This window comes from Musa acuminata, chromosome BXJ2-4, assembly GCF_036884655.1.
Source record: "Musa acuminata AAA Group cultivar baxijiao chromosome BXJ2-4, Cavendish_Baxijiao_AAA, whole genome shotgun sequence".
Classification (NCBI taxonomy): Eukaryota; Viridiplantae; Streptophyta; class Magnoliopsida; order Zingiberales; family Musaceae; genus Musa; species Musa acuminata.
Genome location: NC_088341.1, coordinates 14,043,032 through 14,065,965, shown reverse-complemented (window position 1 = coordinate 14,065,965; position 22,934 = coordinate 14,043,032).

The window sequence follows — 22,934 nt, the reverse complement described above, 5'->3', positions numbered from 1 at the left end:
GTAGACTCAAATATCTTTATTTTGACACTGAGATTGAATGATTTGGAGTTTAAATTCCTACTAAGACTTCTGTTTCAATTAACCCTACAGATTCTACAAAATAGGGACTGAAATTTCTGACCTTCTGTTACTAAGTTGCTCATAACTCTCTAAAGAAAATTCTGAATTATACAAAGCTTGTTTTTTTGGAAACTGGATTTACTTATCTTTCTTTTGACACATAATTTGGAAATTTTGAAGTATGTTTGCCTTCTGAAACATCTGTTTAAATTGATTCTATCAATTCTGCAAAATAGAGATGATCAATTCTGACCTTCTGTTACTAAATTGCTCATAACGCTCTAGTGAAAATTCTGAATTATGCAAAGCTTAGTTCTTTGGAAACTAGATTCGTATATCTTTCTTTTGACACCTAGTTGGAAATTTTGAAATATGTTTACCTTCTGAAACATCTATTTAAATTGATTCTATTAAGTCTGCAAAACAGGGATGATCAATTCTGACCTTCCTTTACTCTATTTGTTGTAACTTCCTGTTAAGAACTCAAAAAATTATAAATCTGAGTTGATCTGAAAATAGATTGATACAGCTTTCCAAGGACAATTATTTTTAGTGATTTGGAGCATGCTTGGTCACTCAAACAATTCAGAAAATGTACCATTCAAATTCTATCATAATTATTATATATCTGAAATTTATTATGTGATGCTTTGTTTACATTTCCTTGTTTATGCATGCATATCTTCGTTGTTCCCCATTTATGGGTGGATGGAGCTCCCAGACGTGGGAGACTTATGCTTGGTGGTCATTCAGAAATGGATGAATCACATTATGTGTATGCTCCATGTGCCATTTGATAAATACCTAAATGCTTCTTTTGCGATACCAAATGTCACGACCTGAGTCTGATGAGCTACCAATAACTTCATTTTGGTCCTTCAACCACGGACCAAAATGCTTAAGTGGAAATTAACGTAGTACACTCATCAGGCCCTTATAAGCTAATCATACACATTGCCCACTTTCGATGTGGGACTAATGGGATGTTACAATATCCCCAACTCAATTAGCTTGACGTCCTCATCAAGGCCCAACATATCCCAGATCAAACCCTAGCATAGTGCATGTGAGGTTTAACTCAGTGGTGGCTCCACGCCGTGATGAGTTCTCTGACTCCATCCACGGGTAGCCCTTTCTTACTCGAGCCCTCTCACCCTGCCCAAATGCTAGGTTGGCTCTGATACCAACTCTGTCACGCCCCCCGAATTATCACATTCAGGAGGTGTGACCCTGTCTAAAATTAATTATATTATAATTCATTATTAATTCAATCCAGGATCCAATCTAACAATTTGAGGATACTAAGAATCATTCAAAAATCAATATTCATAATTCATAAACATGTACGTTACATAAATCATAATCCACTTCACTCAGAGATTCACAAAATCCAGAGGAACTCAACTAAACATCAACCACAACACAAATCCATAATCGTAGAAGTATATACAATCACAAAAAGATAATTATTTACCATGAGTTCTTATCCTTATACAACTTAAATTTATCATTCCATAAACATGAGCGGTCCTTTAAACTTTTACAACACATAAGTATCAACAGATCCTTAACATTACATCAGAAGTAAAGTATACTATACAACAAAAACCTATCATCTAATAAAGATTAGCTCAAAAATCTTCTAGTCTTTCACTGCTTTAACCCAATTCTAGCTTTTCAATGCGTGACAAGCTACCTTGAAAAATTTATATAGCAACGGGGTGAGCATAAAGAGCTCAGCAAGTGACTAACATATCCATGGCGATAGGAGAAGTTCAAGCAGGCTTAGTATCAAGATAAAAAAGTAAAAATACAAGTATTCATTTGAAATCATCTCATTTGATATAAAATCACAAAGGTTTACCTCATTCAAAAACAAGCATTAGACATAACAATAGGAGAAAGGAAATTGGAGCATTTCATTGGCAAAAGAAGCATTTAGGCATGTATCAAATGGCCCATGAAGCATTTAGGCACATATCAAAGGCGTAAGAGTGTTTGGGGGCATAATAATGATAAACGAAACACTTCAAAGTATAACAAGTGAACCGAATAATAAACACAAGCTTGTATGTCATTTTTGATGTAGCATGCATTCCATTTTTATCCAAAGCATAATATGAACTCATAAACAAAGCTTTGGATATCATATCAATAAACATAGAGGGCGTTGTGGGACCACATACATAATGTGATTCATCTATTTCTGAATGACCACCAAGCATAAGTCTCCTATGTTTGGGAGCTCCATCCACCCATGTCTGAGTGAAGTCAATGGGGCCGACAAAGCAATCGCGGGCTCTAAGCATAACTCCCTTTACCATTTCTGGCAAAGGTTCACAATATCCCACAAGACATCAGAGTACAAAAGGGTAGTATGAATAATAAAATTGACACGTATCAGAAGCACATGCGGAACAACGAAAATATGCATGTGCCTTTATCAAACAAGGAAATGCAAACAAAGCATTACATAATAAATTTTAAATATATAAAAATTTCAGGATGAACAATACAAGAACTTCAAAGGACTAATATAAAGCTTAATTAAAGAAGAATTTAGTAAAAATCAAATTTTCAATAGGATGAAAATTGAATAAGCAAAACCCAACAAAGTTTTCAATTATGACAGAATTTGAATGGTACATTTTCTGAATTGTTTGAGTGACCAAGCATGCTCCAAATCACTAAATATAGGTGTCATTGGAAAGCTGTATCAATCTATTTTCAGACGAACTCAGATTTATAATTTTTTGAGTTCTTAACAGGAAGTTACAACAAATAGAGTAAAGGAAGGTCAGAATTGATCATCCCTGTTTTGCAGACTTGATAGAATCAATTTAAACAGATGCTTCAGAAGGCAAACATACTTCAAAATTTCCAACTACGTGTTAAAAGAAAGATATGCAAATCTAGTTTCCAAAGAACTAAGTTTTGCATAATTCGGAATTTTCACTAGAGCGTTATGAGCAATTTAGTAATAGAAGGTCAGAATTGATCATCTCTGTTTTGCAGAATTGATAGAATCAATTTAAATAGATGTTTCAGAAGACAAACATAGTTCAAAATTTCCAAATTATATGTCAAAAGAAAGATAAGTAAATCCAGTTTCCAAAAAAATAAGCTTTGTATGATTCAGAATTTTCTCTAGAGAGTTATAAGCAATTTAGTAACAGAAGGTCAGAAATTTCAGTATCTATTTTGCAGAATCTGTAGGGTTAATTGAAACAGAAGTCTTAGTAGTAATTTAAACTCCAAATCATTCAATCTCAGTGTCAAATTAAAGATATTTGAGTCTACTTTCAAATGGATTAGGTTTTGCCTAAATCAGAGTTTAGTGCTAAAAGTTAGATACAAAACAATGTATAGAAGTCAGATTACCGAAAATTTTTAAATTCATGACTTTGTATAAAGAGGAAAGAAAGGTTTGGTACTAAGCTGAAATCTTTTGAATTATGAAGAATTAAAAGGAAAACAGAGATTAGGAATTCTGTAGGAAGAGGTTAGAACACTTGCCTTAGATAAGTTTGATTCTCAAATATAGGGAGTTCATACAAAATCTCAAACAAAGTTTCCTCTTCTTTTTCTTCTTCTTCATCTCTTCTTCTTCTTCTCCTCAAACTAACGTTGGCTATAAAGTTTCTTTTTAATGGTGCCTTAAATTACTTAGGTTTGGCTCATGCTAAAATAGTGAGGTGGCAAGCATGCATAGGGTTTAGGTGTCAACTTTAGAATAAATACAAGTGGCTCATCCTTGTTAATGACACATGTCCTCCATTTTATTTTATTTTATTTTTATTTACTTAATTCTAAATATTCTATAAATCATATCAAAATTTTTATATTTACTCTTAGGTCCTTAACCATAAACTTTAATATAATATTATTAATAAAAAAAATTATTAAATAATCCTCATATTTATAAATAAACATTTACTATTTTTTTTTTTAATGGGGGATTTTACAGGGAATCCATTAAGAACTAAATTTGTGAAATAATTTGAATCAAGTCAAAAATGATAAAGAAGTTTTCATTAAAACATATTTTCATTTTGACGAAGAGAGGGATTCATAAAAAGGATCGAGATATCCATATGAAATCAAATCCCTACAAAAAATTATCACACACATGCTTTCATTATCACACACGGAAATTTATTTTTTAAGAATTAATATATTCATTAGAATTCTTTTAATTTTCATGAGAAAAATTCATGAGAGAAGAATATCACATGAAAAAAAATTCAGGAATAAAACTTCGTAGTGAGAAAAGCATTATAAACACTTACTTCGTAGTCAATTACTTTCATGTATCAAACATCAAGGATATATATAAATACTTCTTGCATTTATAAAATGTTTTATCATCCTGAGGAAAGAAGAAACTTCAAGAATGCTTCTGCGAGGTGAGGAAAGAAGCGGAGAAAAGGGGAAAACTGCCCTTCCTCTTCTTCTTCTCTCGCCTCTCTACCGGCGGGAAAGAGGAGGGTAAACTGGGTTGTTGGAGATCGGTGAAGGGAGAAGAAGACTCCAGTGGTAGATCAGCATCCAGCACGAACAGAGGAGCAGAAGAAACTTCAAGAAAACTTCTGCGTCGAACAGAGGAAAAGAGACTTCTCCCTTCCGTTCTTCTTTAGGCGACATATAGGAAGGGGCAGGTTCTCTCCTTCCTCTTCTCGCCTCTCTGCCAGCGGGAACAAAGGAGGGGGAAACTGCCCTTACTCTTCTTCCTCTTCTCGCCTCTCTGTTGGCGGGAACGGAGGAGGGGAAACTGGGCTATTGGAGATCGGTGAAGGGAGAAGAAAACTCCAGGGGTAGATCAGCATCCAGCACGAACAGAGGAGGAGAGGTCTCTCATCACCCTCCCTCTTCTTCCTCTTCTCGCCTCTCTACCAGTGGGAGCAGAGGAGGGGTTTTCTCCTTCTTCCCCTTCTCATTGAGAGGAATAGAGCTTGCAGTAGGAACAAAGCGAGAAACAGAAAACAAACTCAAGAATTGGGCTGTTGGCGATCGGTGAAGGGAGGAGAGAACTCCATTGTCGGCACTACTCCCCTCTTCCCTCTTCTCATCGATGAAAGGAGGAGAGAACTCCATTGTCGGCACTGCTCCCCTCTTCCCTCTTCTCATCGGTGAAAAGGGGCCCGGCAACTTGAGCGAGGTCGACTTGCGGAGACCCTCTGCTCTCCTTCTTCCTCTTCTCAAGAGGAAAAGAGGCACCAGCGAGAGAGGAGAGATTGCACCATCTGCTCTCTTTTTTTTTTTTTTTTTTTTTTTTTATAAGTAAAAGTAAAGATTATAAGTAAAGTTTCTACAAATAATTTTATCTATATAAGTCATAGACGAAACCAAACCAAGTAACTCATTAAATACACATGCAATAGTTATGACTAGATATGCTATAGACTTTAACTCCTAACTGTAGCCAACATGTCAAGATATGCCGAGACTGCTTGTGGGTACAATATTTAATATCATGTCTAAGATCTTTAGCTAATAGCAAAATTGAATTTGACAAAAACATCTTTTTCTTTTCGTATAAAGTGCTCCATTTTGAGATCGTACTCCATGCATGATCTTGAGTCTCTAATAATCTCAATCAAGAGCTGAGCATTGATTATGTGTTGATACTCAAAGATTCTGTTATATCTCTCTCCATCCACATCCACCAAATAACACATCTGAAAGTAACTTTTGCCAATTGTATAAGAGGCCATTTTCTTAAGAAACATTTCATGAGGTCACCTAATTCCTGATGCAAGTTTGTGTTGAATCTCGGATTTTGATGATGAAACTAATTGATTGTGTTTATATGTTTAATTGCATTTTGAGTGATGCAGGTCTACTCGATCAGGATTAGACAGTTAACGCAGGAGGAATTGACGTTGCACCGGAGGAGATCACGTCAGGATATTGGACGGCAGAAGGCTTCGAACGTCGGGCATTGGGCCAAGGAGAGCGGGATTGCACCAAGGATATCGAGGTTGTGGAGGTCAACCGCCGATTGGGCAACAAGCCATAAGAGAGGACGATGCGCTGAAGAATCGGACGAAGCGCCAACCAATAACGTGCTGGGCAACATAATGTCAATTCGCGTTGTAATAATTGTCTAGATCGGAGTAGAGTTTTGGCTTGTGTGTGCAGGATTAATAACGACGAAGACATAAAGCGAAACAAAGTGTCGGAGTCAAGCGCGAAGGATCTATTATGAGTTTGAGAGTTCGACGAAAGTCCGAAGGTTCATCGGGAATGCTGCCGGAACTAGCCGAGAATGAGTAGGGAGCTTGCCGAAGGGTTTTTCGGAAGCTCGCCGGAAGGTTCGTTGGAAGTTCGCGGAGCTCACCGAGAAAGATCGAAGCTTGCCGAAGAACCTCATTGGAAATCGCCAAGATCAAATCGTGAAGTCTAGGAGCTTGCCGGGAGTCCGTAGAATGGTTTCCGAGAGTTCGTCGGAAGACCGTCGGAAGTTCGCCGGAAGCTCGTAGGAAAAAGTCTTGACTTGCGGACTTTGTAATAGCTTAGAAAATGTCTTTAAATTCGTAGTTAGCACGTTAATTAGGGTTAGGATTAGATATTAATCCTATCACTTAAGTAGGGGCTAATTGAGTGATAGGATTAATATCACTGAGCTGAAATAGTGTAGGCCCTAACCAGTGAGCTGAAATAGTGTAGGACCAAATGATAAGACCCTAAAGCCTTATCGTGGAAGAAAGAGGAGAAATGGGGATAATAATGATCTCTTCGAGGGGATCGGCCTCCTTGATCACTTCGAGGGGATCGGACCTCCTTGATCGCTTCGAGGGGATCGGCCCTCCTTGATCACTTCGAGGGGATCGGCCTCCTAGGGTTTGTCCAAAGACAGAATAGTATTTTTCATAGCTTACCGAAAAGAAGCAGTTACATCCCTATTTATAGAGTTCCACCTAGAGTCCATCAGGACTTGAACTCTAATCATAAATAAATATTAAATAGACCTCTACTTGACTCTAACTGAACCAAACTGACTCAATAAACAATTGGACTAAACAGACTCAACAAACATTATTCAAAAGCTTAGAAAAAGGGTCCTAACAGTTCCTCCCTCTTCAAATCAGCCTTGTCCTCATGGCTGAGCAGCATCAATCTCAGGGATCTTCTCTTTCAGCACTTTAGCCATAGACTATCTACAACGCATCACAACCTGTTGATCAAGTAAGTATGGTCTCCACTTTTTGAGAGTGTAAGCAACATGTCGATCTTTCAGTGTAGTAATTGTTGCATGAAACTTCTGGCCCTGTATAATCAATTTTATCTTTGAACCTTTGCTATCACAAGTGAAAATCCGTCCATTAATGATCTTTACTTCGAATCTGTCATAGTCTTCAATGTGATGGGCCAATCGATCAACAGTCTCACTGTCCATATAATTATTAGTGCTACCGGTATCAATCAAAACTATAACAGGCTGATGTTCTAGAGTTTCGCCAACTTCCATAGTTTGCGGGTTAGAGTAGTCGGCTAATATATGCATTGTATGTACGGTAGGTTCAACATCTTCATTAGAATTTATACCTTCATGATCGGAGTCCAACTCTTCTGCTTTTGGTTCCTCTCCAATTGGCTCAATCAACATATGCTGCCCTTGTTTACATTGGTGCTCCATACTCCACTTTTCATCATAGTACAAACCCTTTGCTGATTTTTTCTTGAGTTCTTCTTGGGTTAGTCCTCGGGTGTCAAGGCTTTGGTTGGGAATAGATATGGTGGGTGGCATATTGATCATCTGGTGGTTGTCACTTCTATTTCCATGATTTTCCCTGTTGATTTTTTTCTCATGTAGATGTGCGAATGAGATCGCAGCTATCATAGTGCGTGGTTGACGAGCCTTAACTTCACACCGGATCTCTGGAATAAGACCTTCAATAAATGTATCCAGAAGTTGTCGTTCCGGCCAATCTCTAGCTTGATTTGATAATCTTTCAAACCTACTCTGATATTCCAACACTGTAGAAGTCTGACAAATTTTTGAGAGCTGTCCATCCACCTTCATGTATGAGTAGATTGTGCCACAATCTTGGGGCCCTTTTCTAATATTTCCAGATCTGTGCAATGTAGAACTTGAGCTCCCACCTTGTTGAAATTTACTAAAGCTCCCCAGTAAGTCCTTTTTGAAATCATTAAGTACTTCTTGTAACCGGTTCTCAATTCTAATTTCCAATGCTTCCATTTGTGCTTTCACTGAGTTGTCGGTGGCCATTTCGTAAGACTGCAAATCTGTAATCTCAACTCCTATTTTTGGTGTTGGTCAAGGGCATTAATCACTGCCCTACTCGGTGCTGTTGTTGTGATGCAATCGATGGTAACACTATTGGAATGAAGGTTGCTGCGAGGATACGGGGATGTAGCTGTTTTCGCTGCGTGGGAGGCAACGATGCTTGCTGTGGTCGCTGCGTGGAGGGATCGCTACTGCTGAGGGCTGGGAGGCAGCCGATGGTAGTGCGGTTAGGGGCAGCGTCGCCAAGGGCCTATCGCTGCGATGGTTGCAACAGTGTGGATGGAAGGCAGCGTTGCTCTGTCTCTACCGCACTATGGAAGGAGGCATTGGTGATGCCGAGGAATCATGTGCGGTTGAGGATGCGACGGTGCCGTTGAAGCAGCCGAGGTTAAGAAGATGAGTCGGTACGTGCGTCGCCGAGGTTGAGGCTGCAGTGGAAAATAGGAATCGACGGTGGCAGGCTGGGCAGCAGCGGCGACGGTGGTGGCAACCGGCGTTCGCAGCAGCAAGAGGACCGGCGACTGCTTTGCAGCAGCAAGAGGATTGCTCTGTTTCGGTCACCAAGGGGCAGAGCAAGGGGGAGTGGCAGCGGTCGTTCTCGCCCGAGCCAAGGGGGAGCGGCGGCTGGGAGGCGAGCGGCGGTCGCCTCACGATGGCTGGCAGCGGTGGTGGGTCGGCTGGAAGGCGACGGCGCTCGAGGCGTGGCTCCGATCGACGAGGGGCTGCGGCAACAGAGGAAGCTCTGTTTCTACAACCGCTGCAACGAGGGGCTGCGGCAACCGGCGGCTGCGGCTGCGACCCGGGGGGCGGCTTGGTTAGGGTTGCCTTGCAGCGGCTGCGATCGAGCGATCGGGCTGCGGCAACAGAGGAAGCTCTGTTTCAGCAACCGCTGCAAGGAGGGGCGGCGGCAACCGGCGGCTACGGCTTCGGTGCCGGCGGTCCTTCTCGCTCGAGCGAGATAGGAACGCAAGGAGAAGAGGTCGCTGGCCGGATGATCGAGCGGCGGCGATGCGGCTGGGAAAAGTGGTGGTGACGCGGCTGGGAACAAGGGCAATACGTGAGTTGCCCTGTTTCGGTCGCCGCGAGGAGGACCTCCGGCACCGAAGCCGTAGCCGCCGGTTGCCGCCGCCCCTCCTTGAGTGATAATAGTGAGCTGAAATAGTGTAGGATTAACTTGGCCCAAACCAGTGAGCTGAAATAGTGTAGGCGATGGCACCACCAGATTAGGCAGTGGCACCGCCTAGAACCCGAGAACCAAGCGGTGGCACCGCCAGTCCACTGTCGGTGTCAGAAACTGACAAGCGGTGGCACCGCCACTGACAGGCGATGGCACCGCCAGCATCGGGAACCCAAAGAGAATTCAAATTTTGGAGCCCAAATTTGAATCCTCTTGAGGCCTATAAATACCCCTCAAATCTAAGCTGAGATAACAACTTTTTGAGAAGTAATTGATTGAGAGAAAGGTCTTAGAAAAGTCTTAGCTAGTCTTGTTTTCAATTTGCTAGTGTTCACCTCCTTCTTTCTTGCTGAAAATCTGTAAGAGAGTGAACCGCATGTAAAAAGTTGTAAGAGGGGTATTTACCCTTCCCCTTCAAGAGATTTGCTAGTGGAAGGTGGGAGCCTCATCGAAGAGGGGCCTCGCAAGTGGATGTAGGTCATTTGACCGAACCACTTGAAAATCAGCGTGATCTCTGGTTTGCATTTACTTATTGTCATTTATATTACTGCAAACCATTTGCACTTTAATGCTCTACTTATTTGTCTTCTTATGTATCTCTTCAAGTTAAAACGCAATCGAAACGATTTCAAACGAAACGTTGCTTTTATCGTACGAAGTTTCCGAAAGTGTTTAAATCGTTAAAAGTTTATCGTACTTTACCGCTGCCCTAATTCACCCCCCCCTCTTAGTGCCGCTCAGATCCTAACAATTGGTATCAGAGCCCGGTATTTCTCATTTCGGATTTACACCCGAGAGAAATGGCGTTTCATGGCTTTCAAGAGGGCTTATCGATTTTTCGTCCACCGTTATTTAACGGATTGGACTACACTTATTGGAAAACTCGAATGAGAGTTTTCTTGATTTCTATGAATTTGGATTTATGGAATATTATTGAAAACGGTTTTCAACCTCCCTCTAAACCGATGAACGAATGGTCGTATTTGGAGAAGAAGTATTTTTCTTTAAACGCAAAGGCTATGAATGCCTTATTTTGTGCTTTGGACAAAAATGAGTTCAATCGGATTTCAACGTGCGAAACGACTTTTGATATTTTGCAAACACTTGAAATCACGCACGAGGGAACTAGTAGAGTCAAAGACTCGAAAGTTAACATTTTAATGTATGATTTCGAGCTTTTTCGAATGAAGCCGAGCGAAACCATTGTTGACATGTACACCCGTTTTACGGATGTCGTCAATGGTTTACAAGCTCTTGGCAAATGTTTCTCGAATTTTGAACTTGTTAATAAAGTTTTACGATCACTTTCTAAAGCTTGGGAATCAAAAGTAACAGCAATACAAGAAATAAAATATTTAAATATTTTTCCACTTGAAGAACTTATCGGCTCATTGATGACATATGAAATGGTGCGCAATGCACATGATGAACACAATCAACACTTGAACCACCTTCCAAAGAATAGGAAGGATTTGGAACTCCGGACAAATGAATACCACTTGAGCGATGACTCAAGTGATGAGGACAATGATGAACTTGAACTTCGGACACTAAATCTTAATAAGTTCATTAAACAAAAATCTAAAATAAACAATGAACTTGAACGGAGGAAGTAGCCAAAGAAGAGGAAGGCAACCAAGGATGAATCAAAAACTTCCAAAGGTAAAACGGCGAATTGGGCTTTGACGAGCTTCGACTACAAGGTAAGTAACTCAACTCTCTTGAATTATTTTGAAATTACATAATACATTTCATGAGTTATTTTTAATTTAGTTTAGGGTTAATTACATGAAAAAAAAAAAATAGAAATCATGCTTATCATTCTAGTAATTTTGAAAATTTGTATGTTTATGATAAACAAAATGATTTTGACTAAAAATGCCTTATGAAATATGATATCATGCCTAATAAATTTATTTTTTGAAGCTGTGCATGATGATGATGAGTTTAGGGTAATTTATAGTTTATTGATTATTGATGATTTCCATAATGATCTTTTACGATTTATGGATTATCGATTTATACCATGATGAAAGTTGCTTTCGAAAATGATGCACGGCTTTTGTATGCAAACTAAGCATGAAAAGATCGATTCACCTAAAAAGAAAAATGTATGACTACAACAAATAATAAATGATTTTGGTTGAAATTACTTTATACTCAATGAAACCATCATTGATGAATATGCTTTATGTTTAGTAGTTTCTTTGGCTTATATGCTCTATCATGATAAATATTTTGAAAAATAAATGAAATCATGTTTGATTTTAAGTAATGCATAATGATCATGCTTAATGATGCATTTTTTTATTTGACATAAAAGTGGCTTTAAAAAATGATGTATGTTTTGATTTGACATAAAAGAAATAGGCATACTTATATGAAATAGTGAAGTGTCATACTTGACAATTATATACTTAATGATGCATAAAGTTGTAATAAAAATATTAATATTTTAATACTATGATTTGACGATTTTATGCATGACATTGTAAAGTTATATATAATGATGCATAATGATGAAATTGTGTAATAAAAATATTAAACATTTTGAAACCATGTTTTAGTGTCATGCATATTGATCATGCTTAATAAATCTCAAAATTATGCATGATGAATCATATGATTTATGGATTATTGATTTTTACCATAATGAAAGTACCTTATTGATCTTTGTTGTAATAAATCTTACTCTTTCGGTTTTAAATATGATACATGTTTTTATTTGGCATAAATGAAACAAAATCATATATTTTGAAACAATCGAAAAGAGGGAAACATTCTTGAAAATTATTTTGCTCAATCTTATTGATTTTGATGAATCCATTTGTATCATCTTTATGAATCTCTTGGATTTTGATAATGATTTTGATGATTTAAATTTGAATAAATTTTTATCGAAATCACGATCTTGATCTCTTGAAATTTATAACATGAAATCCTTTATGAATCAAGATTGTTTTCTATTTAAAAGGAGATTTGTCGAAATGTTTCATAGTCTTTTAGTATTCATGATCTTGATAATTATGTTTTAAAACTTTATGTAAACCAAGAATGTTCATGATTCTCTCTTTGAATATTTAAAGAGGAGAATTTTCTAGATGAATCATGATTTTGATGATTGAATATTTGATGTGTATGAATTGAGATCTTGCTCTCCTACTATTCTTTTTGCTATTCACCAAAAGGAAGACTAATTCTAATAAACCATGATATGCTATATGAATTTTATTGTATTCATGAAGTAATATATCATCAATAATTTTTGTTTATATTCCTCCATTTGATGATATGAATGTATGAAATACTTATGATATGATTTTTTATACAATTCCATGTATTCGTGAAATATTTATCTCATCACCCAATTAATTCCTCTTGATTCTCCTAATGTGATGAAGTGAAATTATGCATGAAATACAAATGGGGAGAAGTTTTGATCATGCATGGTAGGATAAAATTTTTTTTGACAAATTGATACCATCATGATATTAAACATTTATGATTTGCAATGATGTATGCAATACTTGTGCTTTCTAATTATGATGTGATATATTACATATGATGTAAATCATGATTTAAAATACTATGAGTTGTTGTTGAAATGATGTATTATAAATATTGATTTAATGTTTTGTATCATGAATACTCTAAAAATGATGAATGTTTGGTATCATGATCAAAATGTTGACAAATAGTTAAAAATTTTAGTATCATGTATGATATCCTCATAATGTTGATCAATTTATTCAATATCGTGCATGAATGAATATAAGGTTTATGAAAATGTGCATATTCTAATTTGAAAATATGATGATGCACAAAAAAGATTGATACTTACCTTTGTCATAATTGATGTAAAGGGTCTTCCCTTCTTTTTGACAATGACAAAGGGAGAGATAGCTAGCTTGCACAAGTCAAGAAGATGCAAAAACTTGATTGCTAGCTTGCCTATCTTAAGTAACAAAGATTGCTAACTTACTTATTTCAAGAAGCAAAAGTTATTTTCTTGAACATCACTATCTTGCCTATCTCAAGAAGCAAGACTTGCAACCTGCACATTACAATAGGAAGCAAGAATCGATAGCTTACACACTTCAACAAGAAAGCTATCTTGTATTTGCTTTCGAAAATTTTGCTAGCTTGTATGTTGCAAAACTTGATCACTTTTTCAAACACTTTGCTAGCTTGCACTTTGTAAAGGAAGCGAAAATAGCACTTCTCAAAAGAGAAGAAATATCTTACTATCTTGAACATCACAAAAATTTGCTACCTTGCATGATGTAAAATTTGCTAAGATCACTATCTCAAAAGAGTTGCTATCTCAAAAAAGGCAAATATGCTATCTTGCCTATCTCAAAATACAAAACATGCTAACTTGTTACGGAAGCAAAATTGCTAGCTCAAACATTACAAAGGAAGCAAAAATTTGCTAGCTTGAAACTTGCATATCATGAAAATTGCTAGCTTGTAGTCTAATGAGAAGCAATTAGTTGTTATCTCAAGAAAAGCAAACATGCTAAACTTACACATCTTTAATTGCTAGATTGCATGATGATAAAATTTGATACTATGTTTTTCATGCAATGTATCGAACTTTTTATCTCTAAACACATAAGAGTAGGAACTTCTCCTTTTTGTTGATGACATAGGGGGAGAAGTATATTGATGACTTCATGCATTGAATTGAATATTTGCATGATGGTTTAAATGTTTTTCATAACATGTGATGAATGTTACTTGGATTTGGGATAATCCAAGTGTTCTATCAATGGCATATTGATAGGGGGAGTTTGGTTAAACTCCGGGGAGTTAAGGTTAACTCGTTAGTCATCAATTAGTTGTCATCATAAAAAAGGGGGAGATTGTTGAATCTCGGATTTTGATGATGAAACTAATTTATTGTGTTTATATGTTTAACTGCATTTTGAGTGATGCAGGTCTACTCGATCAGGATTAGACAATTAACGCAGGAGGAATTGACATTGCACCGGAGGAGATCACGTCAGGATATTGGACGGCAGAAGGCTTCGAACATCGGGCATCGGGCCAAGGAGAGCGGGATTGCACCAAGGATATCGGGGTTGCGGAGGTCAACCGCCAATTGGGCAACAAGCCACAAGAGAGGACGATGCGCTGAAGAATCGGACGAAGCGCCAACCAATGACGTGCCGAGCAACATAATGTCAATTCGCATTGTAATAATTGTCTAGATCGGAGTAGAGTTTTGGCTTGTGTGTGCAGGATTAACTACGATAACGATAAAGACATAAAGCAAAACAAAGTGTTGGAGTCAAGCGCGAAGGATCTGTTATGAGTTTGAGAGTTCGACGAAAGTCCGAAGGTTCGTCGGGAATGCTACCGGAACTAGCCGAGAATGAGTAGGGAGCTTGCCGAAGGGTTTTTCGAAAGCTCGCCGAAAGGTTCGTTGGAAGTTCGCGGAGCTCGCCGAGAAATATCGAAGCTTGCCGAAGAAGCTCATTGGAAATTGCTAAGATCAAATCATGAAGTCTAGGAGCTTGCCGGGAGTCCGTAGAATGGTTTCCGAGAGTTCGTCGGAAGACGGTCGGAAGTTCGCCGGAAGCTCGCCGGAAAAAGTCTTGACTTGCGAACTTTGTAATAGCTTAGAAAATGTTTTTAAATTTATAGTTAGCACGTTAATTAGGGTTAAGATTAGATGTTAATCCTATCACTCAAGTAGGGGCCAATTGGGCTCGAGTTCGGACTGGTTTGGAGCCCAACCAGTGAGCTGAAATAGTGTAGGCAGTGGCACCGCTAGATTAGGCGGTGGCACCGCTTGGCTGGGCGGTGGCACCGCCAGTCCACTATCGGTGTCAGAAACTGACAGGCGGTGGCACCGCCAGCATCGGGAACCCAAAGAGAATTCAAATTTTGGAGCCCAAATTTGAATCCTCTTGAGGCCTATAAATACCCCTCAAATCTCAACTGAGATAACAACTTTTTGAGAAGCAATTGATTGAGAGAAAGGTCTTAGAAAAGTCTTAGCTAGTCTTGTTTTCAATTTGCTAGTGTTCACCTCCTTCTTTCTTGCTGAAAATCTGTAAGAGATTGAACCGCTTGTAAAAAGTTGTAAGAGGGTTATTTACCCTTCCCCTTCAAGAGATTTGCTAGTGGAAGGTGGGAGCCTCATCGAAGAGGGGCCTCGCAAGTGGATGTAGGTCATTTGACCGAACCACTTTAAAATCGGCGTGATCTCTGGTTTGCATTTACTTATTGTCATTTATATTACTGCAAACCATTTGCACTTTAATGCTCTACTTATTTGTCTCCTTATGTATCTCTTCAAGTTAAAATGCAATCGAAACGATTTCAAAGGAAACGTTGCTTTTATCGTACGAAGTTTCCGAAAGTGTTTAAATCGTTAAAAGTTTATCGTACTTTACCGCTGCACTAATTTACCACCCCCTCTTAGTGCCGCTCATATCCTAACAGTTTGGTTGCGGCAGCCTATTGAGTTCAAATCGCTAGAGAATCTCCTTCCATATCCATTTAGTATAGTTACAAGCAAAATAGAGGTGGTCAACAGTTTCTTCTTGTTGCATACAAAGGGAGCATCAGTTAATATGATAGATACCTCTTCTCTTCATGTTGTCTATTGTAAGTAGTTTATTAAGAAGGGCCTGTCATGTACATAAGGAATGTCTCTATGATCCTGGTCGATCCCATGTCCAACTTCTTGGGATCCACTTGTTATTTCTTTACTTGATTTGATTCCATGCGGATGTGGCACTAAATTTGCCATTATCATGAGGCTAAATAAGTATATCTGGAGGGTTGTTCCTAATTGGAATAACTGTGATAGTCAACCAAAGTGATAACATTTCAAGAGAAATAGGATTGGGGAGACACCAGGTACCGTTAGCAATGAACTCGGAAACCTTCCAATCTTTGGGAGCCCCAAGGTCTTTTCGTATTCTATCGCCATATAATTGAAATATACTCTTCCCATTTATCTAATGATCGTACCACATATTAGTACTAGTTCCAAAAGAGATTGCATAAGAAATGTGTTTAACTAGTCAAGTCATTACTTTTAAAATTCCTTTCCAAGTTGCAGAGTGATATGTTCTTGTTAAAATTTTCCAAATTGATTCATTTGAAAGATACCTAGCAGAAACCTAATGTGACCATAAGAAACATTTATTTTACAAAAGATCTCACAATTGATGTACCAAACATGTTTTATTCCAATCTCTAATATTTCTTAGGTTTAGCCCCCTTTCATTTTTCAATTTGTAGATGCTATCCCAATTTACCATATGTATTGTCTTATCATTTGTGCCATTCCAGAAGAAGTTCCTTAACAACCGTTCAATATCTTGGAGAAGTTCAATAGGCAGAAGAAAAGCATTAGACTAATATATAGAGTAAGAGTACAACACCGAACGGATGAGTTCAAGTCATCCTGCTTTTGATAGAAGCCTATTTTTCTAGAAAGAAATTTTATTCTTTATTTTTTGCAGGATAGGCTGACAGTGGGCTTTCTGAATACCAGTGGATATGAGTGGGAGACCCAGATAAGGAACTAGCAAACTTCCCTCACTAACCCCTAGAGTATCGAAAACTTTGAAGTTTCCAAGCAACTTTGAATCCAATTAACCCATTGCCATGGGAAGTTCATATCGATGAGCATCTTATAGATAAATTTATCTATTAACTGAATCAAGGCTTTCCGTAAATTAGCTTTAAAACATATTTTCGCCCCTCTTGCATTTGAGTACAAATCCTTGACCAAGTCATTAGCTAGTAGAATATTATGATGTATACTTCTCCCTTTAATGAAAGCTACCCGATTTGGACTAATGATCTTGTGTATGTTAGGATCAAGAGCACTAAGAGGGGGGGGGGGTGAATTAGTGCAGCGGAAAACCTTCTACGATTAAAAAAAAACTACGTTCATTCGATAAAAGTGATTTCGGTAAGAAGGCCGATTCGTAAATCACTTTAACTTTTGATTAAGCAAGATGCAGCAAAGATATAAATGCAGTTTGCAGTTATGGTTTAAATCAGATAGTAGGCACAAACTAAAATATGATATTCGTACGAAAAAACTGATTTAAATGCTGATTCGTAAATCACTTGATAAAGCGAGATGTAGTTAAAGCAAGGATATAAAGGCAATTTGTAGTTATGATAGAAATCAAAACGTAAACGCAAACTAAAATATGATGATCGTACGATAAAACTGATTTACGTCTAAACACCGATTCGGAAAGTGCAAAGCTTGAAACCCGATCGTATATGCGCAGAAAGCAGTAAGCTTTTGAGGAGATTTGCAGTAAGGATAAGATGCTCAAAGTAAATGCAAACCGAGATTTAGAGTGGTTCGGTCAATCTTGACCTACTCCACTTTTGGCTTCCTCCACCGACGAGGTCACCGACGTCAACTAGAGGCCTTCCTTCAATAGGCGAAGGCCAACCACCCTTTTACAGTTTCACTCCTTTTGACGGGCTTAGGAGACAACCCTTACAGAATTTTCTTTCCTCTCTTAACAGATTAGAACTTGGAAGAAAAGAGGAAGAAGAACTTTCAACTCATACAACACTTTTGAGCTCTAAAAATCACAAAGTAAAATCAGAATTTCGGTGGTTTCTGGGTGTCCTTTCTGTGCTGAAAGGGTGGGGTATTTATAGGCTCCAACCTAGTTTGAATTTGGAGCTCAAAACTGTTAATTCCCGGAATTCCGGGATCTGGCGGTTGCACCGCCTGGCAGAGCTCGAAGATTGAGCCTCTGGGCGGTGCCAACTCCTGTCAAGGGCGGTTGCACCTCCTACCAGAGCTCGAAGACCGAGCTCAGGTGGTGCCACCGCCTGACTGAGGCGGTTGCACCTCCTACTAGAGCTCGAAGACCGAGCTCAGGCGGTGCCACCTCCTGTCAGGGGCGGTTACACCGCCCAGTCTCGCTCGGAGATTGAGCCCAAGCGGTGCCACCGCCTGGCTTGGGCGGTTCAACCGCCTGGCAAAAATCAGGGTCCGAATAGGTTGATCTATTCGGCCCAATTTAAGTTTTTCAGAGGCCCAATTGCCCCAAGATTAAGTTAATGGGATCACCTCCCATTTCCAACTTAATCATTGTGCTAACTACGATATTTTCTAAGACATTTACTGAAACTTGCTCCGGTGCGTCAATCGCTTCTTCTGGCAAGCTTCCGATGAACTTTCGTCGATTATCCGATGAACCCTCGGTGATGCTCCTACGGACTTCTGGCAAACTCCTGGACTTGCGACGATCCACTTGGCGAGTTCCGACGAGCTTCTTTGGCAAGCTCATGGACTTCTCGGATTTGTTCCCGTAGAACCTCCGACGACTGTCCGAACTTCCGTCAAACTCTCGAACTCCCAACGTGATCATTGTCTTAACTCCGGCGCAACTCCTGCTGCATATCTTATTTTCATCGTAGTTAATCCTGCACACTTATCTTAACATATAGATTAGATAACAAATGACAATTGACTTCATCATCAAAATCCGAGATTCAACAATCTCCCCCTTTTTGATGATGACAATCAATTGATAATGGAGTTAACCTTAACTCCCCCTGTCTATATGCCATACTTGAGATAAGTCATTCTTGAATTCAAAACCTTTGAATTCAAGAGACATATTGATAAGTTAGAATCATTTAAACTTATCAATACTCCCATCATGATTCTCATCATGATGTTTCTCTCTTAAGATGATGTCAAGGCTTGACATTCTTTTTCAAATTTTACATAACAAGTTTGAATGATGGTAATAGTAGTAATTCATCATATTGTAAGATATCAACATGTAAAACTGCGAAGTAAGATTTTGATATCATTACATGATACAAACAAGGCATAATGCAAATTATAGCAATGATAGCATCAATTCATATATCTCTTGGTGATGCAAGCATGGCATTAATACTCATATATTTCTCCCCCTTTGTCATCAACAAAAAGCATGGTAATTGTGATACCAGGAGAATAATATAAGTAAATTTTGAGCATAAGTGTGATAGTTGTTCATGCCTTTACTCGGTTCATGTTATTTTCCAATAGTAAGTGATAGGAAATCAATTATACAAGCATATAAAAGAAAGCATGATATGTAGATTGCTTTGAATACTTCTTCCTTTTTATTTGTTATAATCTTTTTGCATGAAGGAGGAAAGCTATTTGTGATACCAGCTATTTGTGAGTTTACTTTGAGTGAAGTTAAAATCGATGAGAGATTAAATCATGCTTCATTTTTACAAGGATCAAGATATGTATGTGAAACAAATTTTTGCAAGTAAAAACACTATCATCCATATTTCAAGATGGAATTTATAAGCAGGAATCATTTCATCAAATCCATTTCAGAAAAATATTTTTCATATAATAAGTGTATGAGAAAATTTGATTGTTAGGATACTAATTGTTAAGCGAATCCGAAAATGAAATTAACACTTTCATGCATTCAGACAAGACTATGCTATAGATTTTCAAATACAATCATGAAGAAAAAATATGCTTATTGTTATAGAAATTTTTGTATTCAACACATAATTTCCAACATGTTTTTTCGGCATGTAATGACAATCAAGTGATTTGATCATTCAATAAAGTCTGAAAAATAATTTTAACTAGTTTATGTATTCGGACACATTAACATTCCTAATTCTCTTCTTATAAAATCAAATTGTTATTCACTTAGAGGTTTTGTAAAAATATCAGCTAGTTGATGTTTAGTGTTATGGCAATAATAATATCATGGCAATGTCATGACTCATCAACTGCATTGGTATATCATTTTCTCAAATCATATTTATCATGGAAACCAAGGCACAAGGTTTTCAAAGTAGTTATAAAAACATTTAGTTTCAATGTAAAATCCGACAATGAATAACGAGATTAAACAATGAGAGATGTTTGTAACTCTGCATATGCTCACAAATAAATACATCAGGTAACCATATCAAGGATCAAGGCAAAGGGCATCATGGTGAGTAACATAAAGAGTTTACAATAACAATAGGTGATTGTGTTCATATATACACATACAAGCTCATTCAGGAGGTGGAAAATTAAAGTGCCTAAATAAAGAGTCAAATTGTCGATGAATTTGTTGCAGCTCAGATAGGATTTGATCTTGTCGATGTTCAAGCCGTTCTTGTCTTTGTTCAAATTGGTCCATCCGAATCCCAATATCTTCGATAGATGATGTATGAGCTTGCTGAAATGAATATGTTTCCTCAAAGGGACAGATCGAAGGAGATTGAGTACCCCTAAAGACTGGTGTTTCTGGTTCTGGTTCAGGTCGAGGGGGATCGGTTCTTCTAGGCATTCTAACCCAGTTACCGTTTCTATAAACACATCTTAATCGATGAAGTAGATTTTTATTTATTATGCTAAACCCATCTACTTTTATTACTTCTTCTTCCGGTGGTATTGGAATATCGTAGGCTTTCAATATTCTAGTGATTATACCACCATATGGAAGCATCATGTCTTTCTTAGATAGTTCTAACATGTTTTGCTGGATAAGATAACCAAGACATATGTTATGTTCTTTCATGATCCAATACATAGTTCCTAATTCTATTTGGCTTACTTCATCATGATGGTATTGTTTAGGGAGAATGATGCTAGTTAGGATATGATGAAGTACCTTAGTGTTTAGTGGCAGTAGATGTTCACAACTTTTAGGAACAAATGCTAAGTTGGGATTGGCAAAAATTGTTCCTAAGGCTTCAACATATGTTGTCCCAACAGTTTCATCATCCCATGATCCTCTAAAGTAAAGTCCTATATTTTTTATGGGAATGCTTATCATGTCGCAAATGAATTTATCTGTAACGGAGATGTGTTGTCCTAAGAGATAGGTAGACATTCTTTCTTCTTCATCTACTTGTATATTGTTGTAAGACAATCTAACAAGTCTTGGATAGATGGGTTCACTAATTTGTAAAATAGGGAGTAGATCTAAGTTTACAAACCATTGGATTGTTTGTAAGTCTCTTAGTTCATTTAAGTCTACATATTTTCCCTTATTGACACTCCTAAGTTCGAAAGAGGAAAACTTTTCAGCATGATATTTTGAATCGAAAAGGGTAAGATCAAAATCTTCCACTAATCTCCTCTTCTCTTTGTCCCTTGAGGATCTTCGAGACCCCATAACTACTGCTATTTAAGAGGATAGTAATGAGCAAGAGTAAATAAATCAAAAACAGAATTTAAGGGGTTCTTAGAGAATACCTTAGTGAGATCTTCAATAGAAGGAGAGATTGTTGATCTTTTGCTTCAAAATGAGAAGTATTTGGGATGCTATGAGGGGTGAAATGGAGGTGGCGAAGCTTTGGAAGAGTAAAGAGATGAAGGGAGTGAGTTGGGGTCGGTTCCACTGCCGGCCCTAGCTAGGGTTAAAAAGAGGCAGAATTGCGGGCGGTTGCACCATTGGCTGGGGCGGTGCAACCGCTTGCAACACGTGACAGCCGGAGGTGCTACCTCTAGCTAGGGTGGTGCCACCGCCTGCAGGCGATGAGCACTTGTTTTGACTGCAGTGTGATCTGATTTGATTTTTTTTTTTTCAATTGAGAAGAATTTTCATTTAGAGTAATCAACTTTACTTACGTAATTACGTAAGAATTTTCATTGTAAGATAAGAAATTTTGCATGATCAAGATAGATCTTGTGACGTGCATACTCTAAATGTCGTGCACATGTTTGTGACAGATTGTTCAAGTTGGTAAGCCTTGCAAGTTCATTACAAACTTAGTAAGTTCATGATATAGTTGGATTCGAAAGTAACGAACGGATGAAATCAATGGGTTCGAAAATCTAGAGGATATGTGAAGTGAGAATCATGGGTTTCCAATTCTGAGAGATCAAATAGGATTGTATCTATATCGCATTTATAATTTTAATTTTCTAATCCTCTTCTGTTATTTAGGCTAGAGAGCATCGCGACTTCTTTTTGGATCTCGGGTCATGAATATCGAGAATCCAAAGAGCAGGATATTATTTCTTGCTCCCAGCTTATGATGTTTTATGTTTTTACCAGAAAGGATGATATTTAGGTACCCATTTACTTTTGGGTGCTTCAAAAATAGATCTACATTGTTTATCATTTTGCATAGAATTTATCATGGTTCCTTTAGGAACCCAAATTAATTTGTTCGGATTAATTTTCTTGAATGGACAATAATACGTTTTGTGTCCAAGTTTGCAACAAAAGTTGCATTTGCTTTGGTGTCGAACATGTAAGATGGGGCCTTTTATGAAGGTGGTTGGATTTTAGTGAGGACTTCTCATAAATCCGATTCCACTTCTTTTGGGAACGTAACCGTTGTTTGCAAGGATCATGTTCAAAGACTTGCTACCAACCCCGAATTTCTTCAAGGTGTCCTTAAGTAGCAAGTTTTCCTTTTGGAGAATTTCTAGATCATGACATTTTATGCAAGAACCTAAACTATCAT